Here is an 8,375-nt window from a genome sequence, read left to right as displayed (position 1 = left end):
TTGAGCCTTGCGAAGGTTGACTCGCCCTGGCCTTCAACAAAGAGGTGCCCCAGCTCAGGGGCAGCTGGTCACAGCCCGCTGCGATCCATGAGAGCTCAGAAGGTCTTGTTTAGGATCACTTTTTATAGGGTCTGAGATAATTGGCTTTTGTCAGGTACTTTTCCATTTTGTCTCAAGTTGGGTGATGAAATACTCCGCTACTTTCTACCAGTTGCACAGCCCCAGAACTTGCTAGATTTTGAGGTTCTGGTATTCCCTGCCTTTGGGCCATGACGCAAGTGCAGATGCCCTGGGCTGTTGGGAGGTGATTGATTGTCATTACTGTTCCCAGGCAATGAGGGGAGCAAGTTAGTCCTGGTCTGAAATGCATCCTTAGAGATCCCTGAACAGGCAGAGATGAAGATAATTGATGTGATTAATCCCTCCGTCAGTTTTGGTTCAGTTCAGCCAGTATCCCTGCCTTGCCTGAGCTCTGTTCCGCTGCTTCTGCTATGAATAGCTCTGTGTTACTTTAACTCTGCCTCTCGCAGAATCTTCTGTTAAATAATCCACCGTCGAGGGGTGAGGAGGAGTTCTAAAATTTAATTTTTTTTTTAATATATAGGAAACACTTGTTCATGAGGGTCTGGTTTTTGTCTCTTGCAATGGAGTGCAATTTGTGTGGCCCTGTGCAGTGGTGAAATAAAGCCTCAAGTTCGATGTTTCCCATACAGCACTGCTGATGCTTCTATCTGCTAAAATAGGTTTGACTCGACTGAAAATTTCATAGCTGCTGTTGGCAAGTGAGCTGACAATGGCAAAGGAGTAATCTATAATCACACCCTTGGAGATCAGTGTGTGTTCAGGGGGCGTGCACTTTCATTATTGCTATTATTCCTTCTTTACTCTTACAAAGACTTTTCTTACTGTGTCCTCAGAGAGCGTGAGAGGCTAATGCTATGGATGAGGCACGGAGTTGAGACTTGCAAGGACTGCGTTCAGCTCCCAGCTCTGTTAATCTTTTCATGCGTGGTCCTACACAAGCCATATTGGAAGGAAATTGGCTTCTTTAAATTACCTGTGTGAAAGCTACAGGTCTAGTTGGAGCCAGTCCCTCAGGCTTCACCTGTGAGTTACTGCAGAGGGAGATGAAAGCTTGAACACCGAACTGGTGAACCAACAAGCAGTAGGCTTAAAACCCTCAAGCCAGGTGGCTTGGAGGCAGCCGAGGATACCATGGGCAGTGACAGGACTCGCATCTCCCTGGGAAGAGGATTGCCCTGGCTCTGGGGTGGTGATTCGTTCATACCTCAACCCTGACATAACTGTTCCCGTGTCTACAGCCCCCCAAAAGCTCGGTCCTGACACTTTGAGCCATGGGGTTGATGATTTCTGTCTGAGGGGCATTGCTTGAAGGATGGCTGCCTTGTCTGATGGATAGATAAGCTGAAGCAGTGTCATTTGGGAACAGTTGGGTGCCACAAAGGAATTTAAGTCGTGAGCTTCAAGATGAAAGTTGCAGCGATAAAATCCAGTGAAAAAATAAAATGGTGACCTTCCTAGCAAGAAGAAATCCGATCTGTTCAGTGAATAATCTTTACAGGTTTGCATTTCTCTTCCCCAGGAAAGGTGAAGGCTACTAAGATTCCTCCTGCTGCTCCTCTCTGGCACAAGAACTTGGCTGTTGACTCGGGGTATGCAGGAGCCTTTTGGGTACAGAAGACTTGGAGTCTTCTCCCAGCTGAGCAGAAAGCCTTACAGCAGCAGTGTTCATCCCAAGGGGGAAGGAGGAGCAGATGGGGATGTCCTCTCTGCAGCTGTCCCGGTGATGAAAGGAGAAGATCTTTCAGCCAAAGGCTGCAGCAAGCCAAATGGGCGGTGAATCTTCTCGAGAGATGCTGAAGGGAAAGGAAAGAAAGGTCCAGACTCTATGAAGAGACTGTCTGAGACTCTTCCTGTATCTGCTGGTTCCTGGAGAAAGGAACTGGATCTCTGCCAGGGTCTGAGTCGTCTCCCTGTCTCAGTCGTAGTGGCGTCCCCTCTGGGCGGCACTCTGCTCCTGGATGACTCTTCCATGAGATGCATAGACCTGGAGTCCTCTGCCAGCGGCAGTCTCTTAACCATACGGACCTGAGCTGGTCAGGACCAGAACGGGAGAAGGCACTCTCTGCAATGTGGAGACCGTAATGGTGATGGGAATTGGAAATCAGGTGTCTCTTTCTTGGAAACTAATAAGGCTGCAAATAAATGTCTTCTCGCTCTCTGCAGAGCATCTAGATCTTTTTCCTGCATGGGGCTGTTCCTCAAACCCAACACTCTGTTTCCCTTTGGTTTCTTTGGTGCTGCAAGAGCACAATGGGTCATCTCAGAGGGATGTCCTGATGGTGGAATATTTGGCCACGCTCCTCTGCAGCAGATGAGTGCACTTGCTCCTGCTGCTCTGTTAGTGATAAGCTGGACTGTGGGGACCTTGTCTCGAATGACTGGTGACTCAGTGTCTCACTGAGTCATGGCATTAGTATTCAAGAGGGAATTAACACGTAAGGAGTGCCTGCCCAGCCAGGAGAAAGCCATTCAACGGTGATGTTGTAAAGCAAGTGTTCCATTAGCAGAGTGGTGTAAGCATCCCTTTCAAATTCTGGGAACTACTTAACAGTTTCTGTATGCCTGAAGGAAGTCTGCTGGGGAATAAAAATACAAAAATATTCGCAAGGCTTTTGGGTCTTGTACTGTAAAATGCAGCTATCCTTATCTCTGTCCATTAATGATTGTTTTAAGAGTGAGTGGAATTTATCAAAATAGTTTAAATGAAAAGTAAATTGCATTTATAATGGAGAATGCTATATTTGGATGGAGAGAATAAAGGTGCTTCTGTTCGATATGCACTAACAGCAACTGTTGAACCAATTTTGAGGACCACTCAGTATCTAGGGTGCTTGAAATGTTCCTCCTCCAGTACAAGTATTTCTAAGAAGGTGTGTGCGGTTCTGTGTATCTGTATGTAGAATCCTTTGGTGGTTTCATGCTCGTGATGACTCATGTTTGACTCATCAACCTGGGCAGCTGCTGAAGTTCTGGGGAGAAATCAAATATATCCTTGTCTTTTATAGACTCCCTGGTGGCCAGATGAAGCAGGGTGATCAGCAGGGAAGTACTCAATCCTGAGAGCATGGGATGCATTATACTCTTGGCTTTATGACTGTCATTTGGGCAGGTCATCCCATTTTTCCTGATCTCTTGAACGTCCTTCCTATTTGTTGTAGTATCCCTTAAAGCATTTGTTTTGTGTTCCTGCCCCTTATAAGGGTGTTTCGTTGTGCCACTGGTGCTTTTGATATCTTGCCACCCAGTTCTTCATCTCTTTTTCCCCCTACCTCTGAATTCCGGATGAAACGGATCTTTCAGACATTTTGTGGTTAAGAAAAGAACTCGGTCTCTGCAGATTCACCTGTTTCTTCCAAAGCCTCAGCTTCGATCCAGAGGACACGTGCTGCTGATAAACGATTGCCTATCACAAGGCAGAGCAGTTGTCAGCTGCAGTCACCTCTTTGTCTGCTGTGATTTTGATTTATGCAGCTTTGGGACAGCTGCCACCTGCATCTAGATCCCTCACGTTGTTCGTGTCCCTGCTGGTGTATCAACTGAGCTGGCCCTGGGATGGTTACAGCCATCCCAGCTTAGGGTCTGGTTTCAGCTTGGACACGGCACAGAAAGGACCCGTGACTGCAGGAAGGTGGCTGTCTGAAGGGCCGAAGCAGGGGAAGTCTGCTGGAAGAAGTCTTTCCCCCTGTGACTGGACACGGTCAAGCTCAAAGCCGGCAGAAACTGGGAACAGGTTCTGGGAAGCGAGTGGCATTTTTCTGCCTGCCTTGCCTGCGGTTGCTCTTGTCATGACTCTGGTTATGGTTACTTGCTAAGGACTGAAGTTGTGTTTTTATTTTTTATTTATTTATTGAAAGTGATCTGATAAAGACTAGTTTTTAAAATCTTTAAGGTGGTCATTATCTTGTTTCTTGCGGAAAATTTGCAGATTAATGTTTACAAAGTCCTAGTGCAAGGCAGCAGTTTTGATCTCTTCTTTCTTTTTCCTTTTGCATGATTCAGTACAGACTCGGTGATGCTACAGCACAAAGAACTACAAACACAGGTGTCTCCCTTGAGTGTGGGCTCATAGGTGTGTTCCTCCTGAACCGTGATGACTGATGGTCCACTGAGCCAAAAGCCTGCTGGTTTAAAGATAACCCCTCAAAACTCCTACCAGGAGGGCTCTCTACATTTTATGACACTGGTGTTTGGAAATGGCGTGTCTCCAGATCTCCTAATTGGAGGTCAGGGTGGACCGCTGATGGTGGTCAATATGGCCTAGGCTGAGCTGTCTCCTTTGAGAGCACGCGTAGAATCAGTCTCAAGGAGAAAAGACAACGCAGAAAGAACCGTGCCTCGACTATACCACCCCAGGAGACCTTCCGGTGTGCTCTTTGCAACCAGACTTGCCTATCCCGCATTGGCCTTTCCATCAGCGCACTCGCAGTAAGCGTGGCTAAAGCCCTTCCCTAATCTTCGTCCGCGAAGCCAAGCCATGGTTTGGAAATGATTCTTGAGTTTTCTGTATGGTCAAACTTGCAGTTTTTCTCACCACCTGGTCTGTCCTACTGTTGTCTCCACAGGTCACTGGATGGGGACAAGGAGTATAAATAGCACGAGGCAAACGTACCCGAGGAAACTGGATGTCGGAGACAGAGGTGCCAGGTGGCTCTGTTGCCCTTGCTGGAGAGCAGAGCGCTTGGGGAAGGGAAGTGGGGTGGTGGCAATGTTCAGCAGAGGTGGAAGCTTCTCCCTGAAGCCTGCTGATTTGAAGTCTGCTACTTGTCTTAAAGCTGCTGTTTCCTGTGGAAATATTCCTCCTGAGCTGCCAAAGGAGGGATAGCGTTACCGCGAACCTCGGCTGTAGGCAGTGGAGTGAAGAAATGAGCTGGCTCCCCCCTCCGCCTTCTCGTACTCCCCGTACAACGAGCGAAGTGGAGCAGGAGAGCCTTTAGCTGACTGTGCTCTGTGACTGCTGTTTGCTCCTCACTCGGATGCTGGGTGTATGTGCGAGATGAGGTGCTTTAACAAACACCAGTGGTACTGCGAGAAGCCTGACAAATCTGTGCTGCTGGGGTTTTGCTGTATTGACCCTGGGATAAAAACGAAAGCTAGACAAACAAAAAAGGGATGTGTCTGGAATTCCCGAACAGCTGCTTTGCAGCCTGGTGAGTTGTGGATGTGGTCTCTGACTGAGCATCTGCTTTGGAATGAAACGATAATTTTGCTCAGCTACGTCTGTTGTGGTTTACGGCTTGGCAATACATGCGTTACAGCGTCACGTAGGGTCCCTGGCTGTGACCGGGATCACACTAAGGCGGCCGTGCAGCGAGGTGAAATGAGGGAATATCCTTCATCCGAGGCCGTATGGGACTTGCTGTGATCGACTTCTTGAGCAGATTGTTTTGAGAGCGTGAGTCACTTGGGAAAGGCTGCTGGGGAAAAACCAAACCGGGTAGACGTAACGCTAAACTCCTGGAGGTGTGAGCACCACGGCACTTCGTTCAAAGCCGTTTGTGACACGGCGTGTCTGCGTGCTCTGGCATCAGTTCGGTGTGCTTTGAGGGCAAAAGCTGGTCCTTCGGAAAACTGTCGGAATGAGTTCCTGGCCTTTATTTTAAATGAAGTTGTCTCTCCCCACTGTATGCAGGGGGCTGAAAGCATGACCGGGCTTTGTTAAATATTGCAGCTGGTTCCTGAGAAACATGAAAAAGATTCCTGAAACCACAAACTGTTTAGCAAGTAGTTAAAAAACACAAACTGTTGGAACAAAACTCCTTTTTTTTTTTTCTTTTTCTGTTCAGTGAGACAGCCTGTGCTTGTCAGAATGAGAACTACCGTCCCTTTAAAAACCCAAGAATTTTGGAAATGTTTCTTTTCATGAACTGTGGATGTTTTTCACGATGTATATGAATATTTCACTTTGACTCAGCACGCTGTTGGTGGGCACTCACCCTGTGTGTCTTCTGGTTCACCTGCCTGCAGACATCTCCGCTCTGGGTGTTGCACATTCAGAGCCAGGGTTACAACTATTGATTAAAGGAGCTATCAGGGGTTTAACATCTCTCATGTGCTGTGGCACTTGACATGCTGCTCAGGTTTTCAATTACCTCATGGTGATCAGCTGTCCAGAAAATCCCATCAAACCAATTAAATAATGTGAACCTGACTGGAGGATGCTGCAGGCTCCAGGGGTTGCTTCTTTACAAAGCCCTGTTGGTCCCCACAGGCTGAGGATTTGTCCTGGCCTGGGCAGCTCCCTCCAAGGGAAGAAGAAGCCTTCAGGGTTTTGTTCCATGCTCCTCACTCTGAGGAGGAGGAAAGGCAAATTGCTGCAGGTGTCAGGTCTTATGGATGGTTTAGTTCAGCTGTGACTGCATTTGCATTACATCTGGCAGTATTAAGGTTTCGTTTTACAGATGAGCTCTTGGACTCTTGGGTGGGGGATAAGGAGCGTGGAAAGGAGAATCTGCTGATTTTTCGCAGCCTCCCTGACACACTCATCTTTTCTCCCTGTTCTCCCTTAGGAGACGGTCGGTAAGAAAGCTTCCCTGCTCCAGTTCGTATGACTGCAGGCACAGGGAAACAAGGGTCTGGGGGCTCCGCAGAGCCTTGTTGAGGAACATCCACCAGTGCTTGTGTGGGAAGCGGCACCTGCTGTTCTGTGTCCGTCTCACCTGGCTTGAACGGATGTTCCAAAAATGAGGTGCTGAGTTGTCCGAACTCTTGTAGCAGGGTTGAAAGAGCAGTCACAGCTGACAGGATTTTAAATGGGCACTTCCCACCCTCTCTGTTCTGCAGGCACCCTGTAAATGACTTCACTACTTCATTATTTTTCCACTCAAACAGTAATTAATTTTATGTGTTTAGGAAGGCTGCTATTATTAGTAGTAGCAGGAATTAGATTTTCTCCTGTAAGTGCTTCTCTGGTCTGGGTCAAGGCCCTAAAATGTGCATGCCATGGCTTTGCCGACCCCTGAATTACTGCATGTGCTCCTAATGCTCTCATGCAAGAGTACCATGAGTTACACTGCCCAGCCTCCCCCAGAGTAAATCAGCCGTCTGCTGTGAGCTGGCCTTGTGCAATGGAGCAGCAGCTGATGATGCAATTGAGGTCACTACTAATAGGTATCCAAACTCATTAAATCTGTCTGTCTTCCTGAAAAAGTTCTTGTTTCCTCCCTGCAGGGAGGTTTTCAGAAAAGAGCCTGACGGTAGAGCTTGGCTGCTCTACTCACAGGGTGAGCACTGTGGCTGCCTCACTACCCTTGTCGTGATCAAGTGGAATGAACTGAGCCCTTCCAAAAAGTGTTACTTTAACTCAGCGTAGGCTCACTTACTTTTTAGACATCTTTTTTTGAAGGATCTCAGCTTTGATTTCTATATGGGTCACTTTGGGTCACAAAGATGGGGAATTAACAGGGAAAGGAAAAAGCTGTTTATTTTTCTTCCCTGGGCTTGTTAGGGCAACTTTTTATCCTTGTGACTTTTGTTAATAGTAATTTTCTCATGCCAAAAGAGAAGTGGTAGAACGATCTTGACCGAGGAGACTCTTCACTAAGTCTTGATCCGCCGGGGAAATTAAAGCAAAACAAACTGTGAGGGCAGAGCTTTGTGCTCATTCTTTTTGTAAGCTGGGGATTCTGAAGAGTGAGCTCTTAAAAATGCAGCCGGTTTCTTTCATTTGATTTGCTTTGGTTTTCGTGGGTTTTGTTTGTTTGTTTTTTCCTGCTTGCCTGAGAGGAATCTACCCGATGTGGATGCACCCCCACAAGCCTTGTGTGAGGAGCTGCTCCGCTGCAATCAGGGTTGTCAGGGTTGTGTCTGTGGAAAGAAGTGATTTAGGGGTGGTTCAGAGTTTTACAGAAGCGTATGACTGGGCTCCTCTCGAAGCACAGAGGCAGGAGCACTACAGGCTCCTTCGTTCCAGAGCATCCGGAGACTGGTTGGTGTTTCATGCTCCCGTGTTCCTGGTGCCCCTGTATCAGATCCTCAGAGCACACCGTCCTCCGTGTATCCACCTGCTCAGAGCCATATCCACAGGAATGGGCCCAGAGGGAAGCATTCCCAGGTGAAATGGGAAACATTGGGGAGTTTAACTGCTGGTTTAAGTTGTTCCTCCCCTGAGCCTCCTGGCCATGTCACCTACCTGATCAGAGCAGGGACCTGGATCTCGGGTGGTTCCTGTAAGCACTCTGGCTTTACAGCACCCCGGGGTGGGCAGTGCGGAGGGACCGGGGATGCTCCCTGCTGTGGGGGTCTGTGGGCGAGGGAAAAGCAGCGTTTTGACCTGGTGACTGCCCTTTGCAGAC

Source organism: Buceros rhinoceros, unplaced genomic scaffold (genome assembly GCF_000710305.1).
Source record: "Buceros rhinoceros silvestris isolate BGI_N320 unplaced genomic scaffold, ASM71030v1 scaffold3817, whole genome shotgun sequence".
In the NCBI taxonomy this organism is placed as follows: Eukaryota; Metazoa; Chordata; class Aves; order Bucerotiformes; family Bucerotidae; genus Buceros; species Buceros rhinoceros.
The sequence above is the reverse complement of the archived record's forward strand: the minus strand, read 5'-3'. Positions refer to the sequence as shown.